Source organism: Schistocerca serialis, chromosome 2 (genome assembly GCF_023864345.2).
Source record: "Schistocerca serialis cubense isolate TAMUIC-IGC-003099 chromosome 2, iqSchSeri2.2, whole genome shotgun sequence".
In the NCBI taxonomy this organism is placed as follows: Eukaryota; Metazoa; Arthropoda; class Insecta; order Orthoptera; family Acrididae; genus Schistocerca; species Schistocerca serialis.
Genome location: NC_064639.1, coordinates 168,538,926 through 168,551,846, shown reverse-complemented (window position 1 = coordinate 168,551,846; position 12,921 = coordinate 168,538,926).

Below are 12,921 nucleotides of genomic sequence, written 5' to 3'. Positions count from 1 at the left end.
CAGCTTCCTCAGCATCCTTCTACAGCACGACATGTCGAGTGCCGGCAGTCGTATGCTACCTGCATTCCTGTGTTCATTATCCTGTTCCACTCGAAAATACCCTGCAGACATTGTTTTCTCTAGCAAGAGACCGAAAGAGTAGGTGCAGTGGTAAGACAAGGGTCTCGCATTCGGCAGGACATTGGTTCAAACCTCCATACCGGGTATCTAGATTTTCCTACATTATTTAAAGCAAATGCCGCAATGGACTATTCGAAAAGACACTTTCTTTGAAATTCTTCCCCAATTAGAATGTACGCTGTGACTCTAATGATCTTATCGTCGACGAACGTTAAACCCGGAACTTCCTTCGGTCTTCGTTACACTGTAGCCAGATTCAAAGTGGGAATGTAATTTTATTTGTAGTAAAGATGTGCTGCTGGCGGCAGCATATGCGAACCTGTCTCATCTAGTAATGGTAGAGGTTTAATAGGATGAGTGTTTCTGAAATAAGCTCCTTTTCTTAATAAGAAGAAAAGTACTGTAAGTATCGTTAAATATATTTTATCCATAGTCTAGATGCTTTTACTTATATTTCTATATAATTTCGTTTGTTGTTCAAACATTTGTCAACCGCTCAAAGATCTTTTGTACTCCGAAGTCAAAGAAATCGGTTGCCTGTGAAGAAAACCAGTCTGCACTTCTTCGTCGTCGTCAGACAGTTGACCACCAAGGATGTACTGAAACAAGTGCAACTCACTGGGTGAACGGTCTGGACAGTTGTTCCCATCCAAAAGACTTGCTGGACGTTGGGTTTGTGTGCTAACATGTGGTCTGACACTGTCTTAACATATTCCGAAAGACCCTAGGTGATGCTGCTTCTTCTTTTTTTTTTTTTTTTTTTTTTTTTTTTGTTTGGGGTTTAAGGGCGCTCAACTACTGAGGTCATTAGCGCCCAACTGCTTCTTTTGTTTGGCATGACAGAGTTACCCAAGGTCACATAAAACGCATCAGAATAAGTATTGGACGACTCGGCATCTAATCCACTAACACATTATCATGGTCCTACATGATGAAGTTGTCTGGGTGGCTTTCACTCTGTTCATTGACTGTTGCTTTGATCCAGGAGTCATGTGAAACGCCCAAGTCTCATCTCTTTCCTGACTGTCTAAAGTTAAAAACGAAACATCACAGCCCAGCATATTAGTTTTGTGACTGCCAGAAAACAGTCTTGAAATCAACCTGAAAAACAGTTTTCGATAATTCGGCTTCCCCGAAATAATGGTGTAGAAAAGTGACCTTGAATCCTACGGAAACGAATTGATAACTTTGAAATCGTGAATCGTCTGTCCTCTTGAATTTTGTTGTTAACATCACTACCCAAATCTTCAGAATTCAGAAAACCTTGGTCAGGACGTGACTCATGACGCACATTAACCCCCATCCTTGAACATCCAACACATTTTCGAACTCCACGGTCACTCATAGCATTATCACCATAAACTTCGCAAATCTTTCAGCGAATTTACTTTGTTGCTATGTTTCTTGGACACAATAATTGAATTCAAGATCATATCTCACAGTCGGCAAGCAACTCAGTTTTCTTAAACGTTACTAACATATGCAGCTCAGACTGCAGTCTGACGATATGCGCGCAAACCATGCTGGGAGTAGATGCGCATGGGCATTGCAGCGATAGCGTGTCATTGTCATTCTCATTCAGAAACAGACTTTATTTAAAAATATACTTGGTATTTAGGAGTAGATGCGAACTACCTGTCACTCATGAAAGTAGTACTAAATTGGACGCTATCACCATTTACGTCCCAGAACACTTTGTGCAGCTTCACAGGGGCGCATCCTTTGGTTTCACAACCGTTCTTTCCATTTACACAACTGCTCTCGCTTTCTCTGCAGCGAACAGCCGGCAGGACCAGTAACGACTTTCGTCATTTTATAGGTCGTGTCTTCTCAGAGAGCCGTTCTACAGCTTGAAATTTGAAACTGAGTTCTCATCGATCCACATTCTGAAATATTTATCGTCTCAATCTGTTGTTAAAGTACAGCAATTAATTTTTCCGAAAGTTTGACCCTGGAGTAGACGATTTTCCCTCAGATTAATACAGAGCCGTGGGTGAACTAGCCGTGACCAAGCAATTGAAAATAGAGTCCAGGAATTATGACAGGGGGAAAATATTCTCAGACTTCAACGAGAACATAATAATTCAAATCACAAAACAAGCAAGCGCTGATAGGAATGAATATTAACAAACAACCGGTTTAATAAATCGTGTTTTCAGGACACTGACACTAATTACCTACGGAAGAATGAATGATCTGTAGGAAGCCAACCTCAGGGAATATTAGACCGTGTTTTGGCAAAATGTATCAGTACACGAGGCAATAGTGACCCTAAAACGTATCGTAGAAGATATATGAAACAAAGGCAAGTCTATGTTCATTGCATTTGTAAGTTAAGAGGAAGCTTTGGACAATATTGAATGGAAAATGCTCTTTGAAATTGGCAAGAGGAGTAAAATACGGAGAGTGACGAGTTATACACAATTTGCACATCAGGCTATGATGCGGGGATTCGATTAGGAAATCAGACACTACTAGTAGTAGATGAAGTTTACTATCTGGGCAGCAAAACTGAGACGATGTAAAATGCGAACTATAAAATAGCAAGAAAAGCATTTATGAAAAAGGGAAATTTATTATCAAATAGGGAGTCTCGTCGCTAGATGTTTTTCTTTGGTGTAGCCCTATACAGAAGTGAAATGTGGACGATAAACAGTTCCAACGAGAAGAGAAGAGAAGCTTTTGAAATGTGGTGCTACATAAGAATGCTGAAGATAAGATGAGTAGACCAAGTAATGCAGGGAAAATGAGTGAAACGTATTGGAGAAATAAAAAAAAATTATATCACAGCCTGACTCAAAGAAGAGATTGCTTAATGGAATTCAAACTGACTAAAAACAGAGATAGCATAGACTTCAGGCACCAAGCAATCGTCTGTTTGTTAATGGATGGATATGTTGCGGTGGGGGTGGAGGCTAAAGACTGCAGAGAGAGAGACAAAGATTCTAATACAATAAGCAGGTTCAAATGCAGATGTATGTTACATTAGCTATGGGGAGATGAACGGGCTTACACAGGATGGACTAGAATGGAGAGCAGCATGAAACCAGTGTTGAAGACAACAACAACAACAACACAACCTGTATTCCATAACCTTCCTTATTTCACAACTCTGGAAGGCGATGTGTCGCCACAGAAGACACTAAACCCAGCGATAGAACACAATAGAAATGTTTTTAACACCAACATTCTACTTTTTATACAGTCGCATAGAAGATCACAATTTTCGTTTTCTATTTGAAATTACGTTTTCAGTTCAGTTCCTTTGACTTTTAAGAGTGCAATACAAATCAGAAATACACTCGATAATACGATAACATTAACTATTAAAATGAATATTTTGTTTAACTTCTATCAGAGTACAAACATTTGTACTTTTTAATTTATAATTAACGAATGAGACTTCCAAGTTGCTAATATTTCACTCATCTAGAGTGATCGCATCGCAGTGCCCAGTATATTTCTAGCACAATTTTGAGTTACATATGCAACTGTGCTGTCGTATTGACTAAATGGAACGAGCATACGGAAATTAGATTACAAATATTGGTGTAATTCGAAGTTGACAGAGAAACTTCTAGTGATAAACACTAGAGTAGAGCAACAAGTAAGTGAATAGGCTGTCTAATTATGTTTTTGATTATATTCTTATAGGTGAAACAACCGATCTTCGTTGTTTATCGGTTATTTTCCCCACCAGTTTAATCCGACTGTTAAAAGCGATCAAAATAATTAGTTTCTGAAGTAACCGATTGTTGTTTTTTTATTCCTGTTGTTTACAGTAACATACGAATAATCGAACAAAGACAGAAAAATTTTTGACTCTCTCAGTTTTAAGACACATAGAATCAAAACATTAAATTAAGTAGGCAAATAAAAGAAAATTTAGTACGTCCACCGCTCGCTGCATTTCTTGAAAAGTAGTAAGTGGTTGAATACTAAAAAAACTGACCAGTATTCTCTTATAGACTTATAATTGTTTGAAACTCTACTAAAAAGTCATGATGTAATCGGGGATCGTAGCACTATTTGGGCATTTCGAATAGTCAATGTTAAAGGGTGAAAACTTGAAGAACTCTGTTTTTCCTGTTAATTTGGCCGCCTTAACGGACTACAAGCAAGTAAAGGCATGTCATATACACAAAGGCAGCAGATCAGATACTATGTAAATTTATTTATTTTATGAAAGAATTGTTGTTACGTTTTTCATTTATTATTGTTACCATAATTTTACTCCACTTTTAGTATTTCGTAGAAATGGCGGATAAATCTTTAATCTATTAACATAAATGAAGCATTGTACTGCATTGCTGCGACACTTTGTAAAAATACACTACTGGTCATTAAATTTGCTACACCATGAAGATGACGTGCCACAGACGCGAAATTTAACCGACAGGAAGAAGATGCTATGATATGCAAACGATTAGCTTGTCAGAGCATTCACACAGGGTTGGCGCCGGTGGCGACACCTACAACGTGCTGACATGAGGAAAGTTTCCAACCGATTTCTCATATGCAAACAGCAGTTGACCGGCGTAGCCTGGTGAAACGTTGTTGTGATGCCTCGTGTAAGGAGAAGAAATGCGTACCATCACGTTTCCGACTATGATAAAGGTCGGATTGTAGCCTATCGCGATTGCGGTTTATCATATCGCGACATTGCTGGTCGCGTTGGTCGAGATCAAATGACTGTTAGCAGAATATGGAATCGTTGGTGCCAGGAGGGTAATACGGAACGCCGTGCTGGATCCCAACGGCCTCGTATCACTAGCAGTCGATATGACAGGCATCTTATCCGCATGGCTGTAACGGATCGTGCAGCCACGTCTCGATCCCTGAGTCAACAAAGTGGTTAAATGGTTCAAATGTCTCTGAGCACTATGGGACTTAACTTCTGAGGTCATCAGTCCCCTAGAACTTACAACTACTTAAACCTAACTAACCTAAGGACATCACACACACCCATGCCCGAGGCAGGATTCGAACCTGCGACCGTAGCGGTCGCGCGGTTCCAGACTGTAGCGCCTAGAACCGCCCGGCCACTCGGGCCGGCCCTGAGTCAACAGATAGGGACGTTTGCAAGACAACAACCATCTGCACGAACAGTTCGACGACATTTTCAGGAGCATGGACTATCAGCTCGGAGACCACGGCTGCGGTTACCCCTGGCACTGCATCACAGACAGGAGCGCCTGCGACGGTGCACTCAACGACGAACCTGGGTGCACAAATGGAAAAACGTCATTTTTTCGGATGAATCCAGGTTCTGTTTACAGCATCATGATGGTCGCATCCGTGTTTGGCGACATCGCGGTGAACGCACATTGGAAGCGTGTATTCGTCATCGCCATACTGGCGTATCACCCGGCGTGATGGTATGGGTTGCCATTGGTTAAACGTCTCGGTCACCTCTTGTTCGCATTGACGGCACTTTGAACAGTGGACGTTACATTTCAGATGTATTACGACCCGTGGGTCTACCCTTCATTCGATTCCTGCGAAACCCTACATTTCAGCAGGATAATACACGGCCGCATGTTGCAGGTACTGTACGGGCCTTTCTGGATACAGAAAATGTTCGACTGCTGCCCTGGCCAGTACATTCTCCAGATCTCTCACTAACTGAAAACGTCTGGTCAATGGTGGCCGAGCAACTGGCTCGTCACAATACGCTAGTCATTACTCTTGATGAACTGTGGTATCGTGTTGAAGCTGGATGGGCAGCTGTACCTGTACACGCCATCCAAGCTCTGTTTGACTCAATGCCCAGGCGTATCAAGGCCGATATTACGGCCAGAGGTGGTTGTTCTTGGTACTGATTTCTCAGGATCTATGCACCCAAATTGCGTGAAAATGTAATCACATGTCAGTTCTAGTATAAAATATTTGCCCAATGGATACCCGTTTATCATCTGCATTTCTTCCCCGGTGTAGCATTTTTAATGGCTGTGGTGTATTTCCAGACTAGGGTTGTGCCTTTCTGCAGCACAGCAGATGTCCGGCGACTAAAGAGTGAAACTACCTTACAGGAGGGGGGGGGGGGGGGGGGGGGGACAGTCTTGCGCGCTGCACGTACACAGGTACCTTAAGCCACGACACACTGCAGCAGGGCTTATGTTGTCTCAGCAATGCTGTACCAGTTCTTATGCCAATTGTTTGTAGGTCGTTTTTGGCGTCATTGTTATTAAAATAGAATCGCATTTCCCATTTTCTGTAGCAACACAATAGTCCGAACCAATCCAAAATTAAATCCAAAATCCAATAAAAAAAATAGCTACTGATTGCTCATTAGCAGTAGTTACTCAGGCAGGCAGGAGTCGCAGACCAAGGCTGATCAGTAAGAGAGAAGTAATCGATATTGTGACATTTCAAGAATTCCTAACCAGGAGCCAATTATATAGGTTCATGTATGTGTGCTTTAGTAGTTTAGTTTTTGAATTTATGCATGTTTAATATTATTTAATAGACACAGTCCTCGCGTTTTCGTTTCTGCTGGAAAGTAACCGATTTTGTGACATTTTACAAAAACTCCTAACCAGAATCGTTTACTTTCATGAGTGTGTTTTGATAGTCCAGCTTTTGAATCACTGTGTTGTAACCTAATTTACTAGACACAGTCCCCGCGTTTTCGTCAGTGTGTACAGTAGAGTTTCGTAGCGCGTGTCGATATTCGTTTATCAATCTATGTAGTGAAGTTTTCCACCATCTTGGATGGGGACTGTGACTGCTCCGTGCAGGTGCAAGTTGAGTTGGTGGCCCATCACTCTCAGCTCCAGGCTTTGTTGGTTTCGGTTACACACCTAGAGGCGTCAGTGGATGAGCGTCACTGTTGTCGACTAACCAGCACGACCTACGGGTCTGCAGATCGGTCCATTTATCACTCGCACTGATGTTGACCCTCACCCGGAGTCGAGTGGGGGTCACCTCTAGGCGTGGCACGCATCGAAAGATTTCCCACGGGGCAGAACGTAAGGCCTCCCTGATTAGTCTGACAAACAGATTCCAGTTCCTAATTGTGGATGACTATGTCAGTCTGGCAGATGCAGTCACTTGTCCTGTTTCAGAGGAAACCTCTCAGCCTGCAAGATCCAGGCAGTCACACAGGGTGGGATTATTGGTAGTGGGAGCTCCAAAGTTAGGTGAGTTATGGGATATGGCCGTCAAAGAGGGAAAGAAACAGGTGTGCACTTCATGTTCATACCAGGTGTAATCATTCCAGACGTGGATGCTATGAAGAGCACAGGGTGCAGCCAACTGCCGATGGTGACGCACGTTGGTACCAATGACGCGTGTCGCTTTGCATCGGAACAGGTTCTCTCTGGTTTCGAGAGACTATCAGAAGTGGTAAATGGCTGCCAGTCTTGCTTGTGAGATAGAAGAAGAGTTCACAATTTGTAGCATAGTCGACAGGACCAATTGTGGATCTTGCAAGCTAACATGCCAAAGATGTTCGGGCTCGCATGTGGTTCCTCTTCGTCGACAAGCCTTGGCTCAAACTCGTCCAGGCGCGAAACCGCACATCTCGCATTACATGCCCAAAATTAGACCCTTGTGAACCTTTGGTTAAACTGTCAGGCTGATGGTAAGTTTGCGAGATTGTATGAACCATACAATGTAAACATAACATGTAACAACAGTATACGATATACAGTAATTTAACAACAGTAATAATAATATCGAGAAAAAAATTAACGACCCATAAATGATGTAGGCCACACAGTTGCTAATTGGTTAGAATAATGTTTATTCAGAAAGAAAACTAACAGCGAAAGTGGACGTATTTAGAATTACTATTACAGTCGAGGGCACACCCACTTGAACAGTTCGATCATTCACAATCTCACCGAGGAATTACGAGTTCGATACTCCACCTCGTTAACTATGCGAAAAGTTAGGGTTAACACCAGGCGTGCGGCTTCTCACCACTCAGAGACGAAGTCCCGCGATACCACGCAACGCGACATTTCACTTCTTAGCTGGCTAAAGACCGACTGTCCGCTTTCGCGTCTCAATCCTAATTGTACCCTTTGGTGTCTCCAGGCGAACTGTCCGCTTTCGCGTCTGCCCCAGAACTGTCCCTCTGCCCGTCTCCGACCGCGTTTCCCGCGCGCCGAACACCTTCGCTCAACTGACTAGCGCAGTTCCCTTTCCTGAAGCCGTCCATCTGATTGGCTACAGCTTATTCTACATTACTTTACATTTTAACACATTTAAATAATCAAAGCTTGGCCACTTTCACGTTCTAAATAAAGCAACAATAATACCCAGTACATAATAAACGTTAAATTCCTTTACATAAAACCAATACAATTTCCTTCTTAACTTTGAATGTCACGGCCAGTAGCCTTGCACAAATGTGCTTTCTGATAAATAAATAAAGAACAAAAGTAACTATTATGCACTTAACTTTACAACAAATATTCTATTACCTAATGATTCAATAAGCTGTCATGCTGACATAGTTCAATGTGTTTTGTGTGGAGGAAATGATGATCTGATGCTTAACTGTAAAAACTGATAATTTAAATCTACTATACCTTTTAAACAAATAAAGTTACAGAGTTGATATTTACAGCGTTTGTCATTTTAGTGATGCGCTTCAATATGAAATGTCGATCGTTAAGATCGACCAACGCGTTCAGATTTTAGCATTCAGGTCTATTGTTACAAAACTTGTTAATTTCACTTTAACAGTAAATCCTAAACTATTATAGATATGATAAATATCCAAGTTTTATTGGGATCACCATATATTTCTATGGAGGATGACAGATTAAAATTACTGTGGCTTCATTCTCTGCACTACTACAGAATTAAATAGTTTTCATAAGTGTTTCCCTCTATGGCCGACCTTAGGTCCGCCATATTTAACACTGCTACGTCTCCTTAGCCACAAACGCCTTCTACTGGTTTTCCCTATGGCGTAGGTTCTCCTCTGTCTCACTCGCACACTACGGCTCTTAGGCCTCAATAGACAGTAGATGCGTGTGAGTTTCCCCATCTCGTGGTGAATCTACGCCCTTTGTAGCACGCGGTCCTGGACCACAGGGCTCGTTTCACAATTCCTGTAGGGTGACTCTTTCGACCATTTATTTAAATGAGAGCGCAATGCTCGTTAACTCACAACCTCTGGTACAGGGCCTAGTGGAGGGTCTGAATCAGAGGCTGAGACGGTTGTGCGACCTTGTAGGGTCCAGATTCCTCGACTTACGTCGTAGAGTGCTGGAGTTTTGGGTGCCGCTGTATAGGAGTCCATTACACACACGAAACGGCTACTCGGGTAGAAGGGACTGAGTGGTTTGGAATGAGTCTTTGGTTAGGATAGATGGCCTCACTGAAACACAGAAAGGGCTTTACTCTCAAAGGGCGAAGGTCAAGCACCAGAAGAATGTAGATCTAGGAACCATCGGTATAACAGATGTAAATTACCGTAGCTGTGTACGAAAAGTACTAGAGCTACAAGCGCTAATAGAAAGCACTGATGCTCAAATCGTTGTAGACACTAAAAGCTAGCAAATCCCGGCGATATGTTCAGCCGAAATTTATACCAAGGACCTAATGGTGTTCGGAAAGGACAGGCTACATAGGCTAAATACAGATGGCTGTGGCGTTTTTTTTGCTGTTACAAGTAGTTTATCCTGCAGCGAAATTGAAGCAGATAGTTAGCATGGGTAGAGATCATTCTTGGCAACCACAATAAACAGTTAGTTGGATGCTTTTACAGACCAACCAATTAAGATGATATGATTGCTGAAGAGAATTATAGTTGGTGGTGACCTCAATTTATCCTCGATATGTTAGCTAAAATACATGTTTATATCTGGAAGTACGCATAAAACGTCATCCGAAATTGTGCTTAACGACTTCTCTGAAAGTTATTTCGAGCAGTCAGTTCATGAGACCACCTGAATAGTAAACAGTTGTGAAAACACACCTGTCCGCTTGGCAACAAATAACAATTAATATAAATCTTGAGAGTCACTAATTGTCAGTGCATGTTGGCTTCCGCTTTTTGTAATAAGAAAATAAGCAGTAACTCAATAAGACCATTAAACAGTATGAGATGGTAATTAAATCAAGATCCTACGCTGTCGACAGGCGTTGCTATACATCAACAGGGACATTTGAAAATGTGTGCCCCATTCGGGACTCAAACCCATGATCTCTTGCTTGCATGGCAGACGCTCTATCCATCTGCGCCACCGAGGGCACAGAGGATAGTGCGACAGCAGGGAGACGCAGTGCCCCTGCCTATTACACTCATTGCTCGCGGCCGACAATCTTACCGAGTCCCGTAAGAGTTCGGGCAATACGTGTGCATTCGCACAAAAGGTCAATGGCCTTAACTATATGAAGGTGGTATCTGTTCTTCCGGACACGTCCGAAACAGCAGGTACTATCTTCATATACACCAAACAATAAGTCATATGCTGATAAGCAAAAACATCAGGAGCACGTATTCAATAATGTCTGCTTTGGAATGCAATACAGTAGTGATTTTGCATGGCATGGCATGGCATGGCATGGCATGGCATAGTATTCAACAAATCTTTCATACGATCCAGACTATGTGGCTGGTAGTCTGCACAAGGATGTAGCATCCAGTAGTGTCTCAAGAATGTTCTATTGGCTTAAGATCAGACCAATTCTCTGGGAACGATATTTAGGAAAACTATTTTTTTTTTTGTAAAACGTGCTTCATAGGTTCAATATATTAAAAGGATGTCATGTTATCACCATAATCATCATATTGTCGTACTGTCAATTTTTTCATGCATCTGAGTTGACTATCATGCTACTCAAACCACTGTAGCACGATTCTGGCCATGTGACACATACAGTTAAGCTGCTGGAATATACCGTTACCATTGAGGATGCCAACGCGCATAAAGGGATACAGATGACCTGCACCAATGCGCACATAGAGTGCAGCTGTCACGGTATCTTCGATTACTACCACAGGTCCCACACAAGCCCAGGAGTATGTTCAAGATGCAGAGCATATTTCGAGCAAGTGTTCGCCTGGATGACGGCATATTTATACACAACCATCGATATGTTGTATCAATAATGTGATCCATCCGATCGGGTGAGTCGTTTCCATCGATCCATCATCGAATCTTGATGATTAGCTGCCCACTACAATCGTAACTGTCAGTTTCATTGGGTCAAAATGGGAACATATATTTTCCAGTTATATTAAAGTGACCAACAGTCGAAAACATCAGTAACCACATTTTTCAGCATGGATAGCTGCAAGACGTGCACGAAGAGAGCCAATGAGGTTCTGGAAAGTACCGGCAGGGATATGATGCCATGAAGTGTCTAGCTGCACTAGGTTTCTCAGGTGAGAATCTAAGGTGCGAACCTGGAGAATGGCATGAAAACATTTCCCAGGCCAGAACATGTTTTCAAAAGTTTCACGCAGCTCATGCCAAATGTCGTATATCTGATGGAGCACAAAACATGATTAATACAGAAAGGTCACCTGTTGCTATGTGGAGGCCCATATGCTCCAGTGATTACTGAACATTCGTTGAGGTGAAGCAGTTGGTAGCCCTTTGGTTCAACAGAGAGATCCGTTCCTCAGCAGCTTCATATCTATTTGGCCATACACATTTACACAGCTGTCATTCACCCACTCTATGACCAGTAGTGCATCATGGCTACCGTCGGTTTCAGATAGGGACATTTTGCATGCATGGTGTACTTTAACCGTAGAGGCATGTGAACGGTTTACAAACTAAGCCGTTTTGAAAATATTTGCACTCTTGGCCTGAAAGCTAATGATCGAGCCTTAAACACATTATGACAACGGCTGCAATGTTTTCTTTAGCCGTCTGACATGCTTTATACTGACATACGTTATATTCCCTATACTGTGAGTACTACAACCTGCCGACTACGAGCGGCTGTTGCATGTTGGTGTTGAATATAGGCAGTGGTCACATTAATGTGATTGGACCATATGTATGATTCGTCTGGTGGAGAGCCCATGTTCAACAATGTGTGTCACTGAGAGCTTCGAAACATTGTCCATGGTTTCACTATACTTCAACTACTTTCCAAAGCTGCAGCTTATGACTGAAGCTTGCAAACAGCTGAACAGCTTTTTTGTTAGGGATATGTTTGATTCAATGGCAGCAGACGATAACAACCTACCTTTCGACAAAATCGAGTAGATCAGTGGCCTCCCCCATTTTGTGAGTGTATCATTTCTAGAATGATTCCCCATTTATCTCAGCTCCATTTACTCACACACAGTTTCCTGAGTGACGCGTACCTGCAACGCCAATGGGTGCCTTTCACTATCTCTGTAAGCAGTCGCCATAATGTCTCGGCTCAGCAGTCTTAACTGATACTTTTATTGTGGCTCATTGACTGAAGTCAGTGTCTACCACACCACAGGTGGCGGCAGTGAGGAGCTGTCCCAACAGCTGCGCCAGCTGTCTCACCAGCTGCGCTGCTGCCCTGTCACGTTCAGCGCGTGTTCCCTGTTCAGCGTGGACGGCAGGCTGCTGACGGGCTACGTGGCTGCCGTCGTCACGTACGCCATCATTCTGCTGCAGTTCAGCATTCATCCAGCTGCAGACAGTGTGCTTACTTCACCCGCATGCTCCTGTGCCGCCGAAACATGAAGCAGTATCAGCACAGCTCCCGACGCAAGCTTACAGCTGTCTTCTGAATGCTGCTGACCACACTGACAGGGCTCTAACGATGTGATCTCATGAGAAACAACTAGCTGAAAAGTCACTAATAAAGAAACGTTTCTGATGTGACACTATATGTAAGACAGAC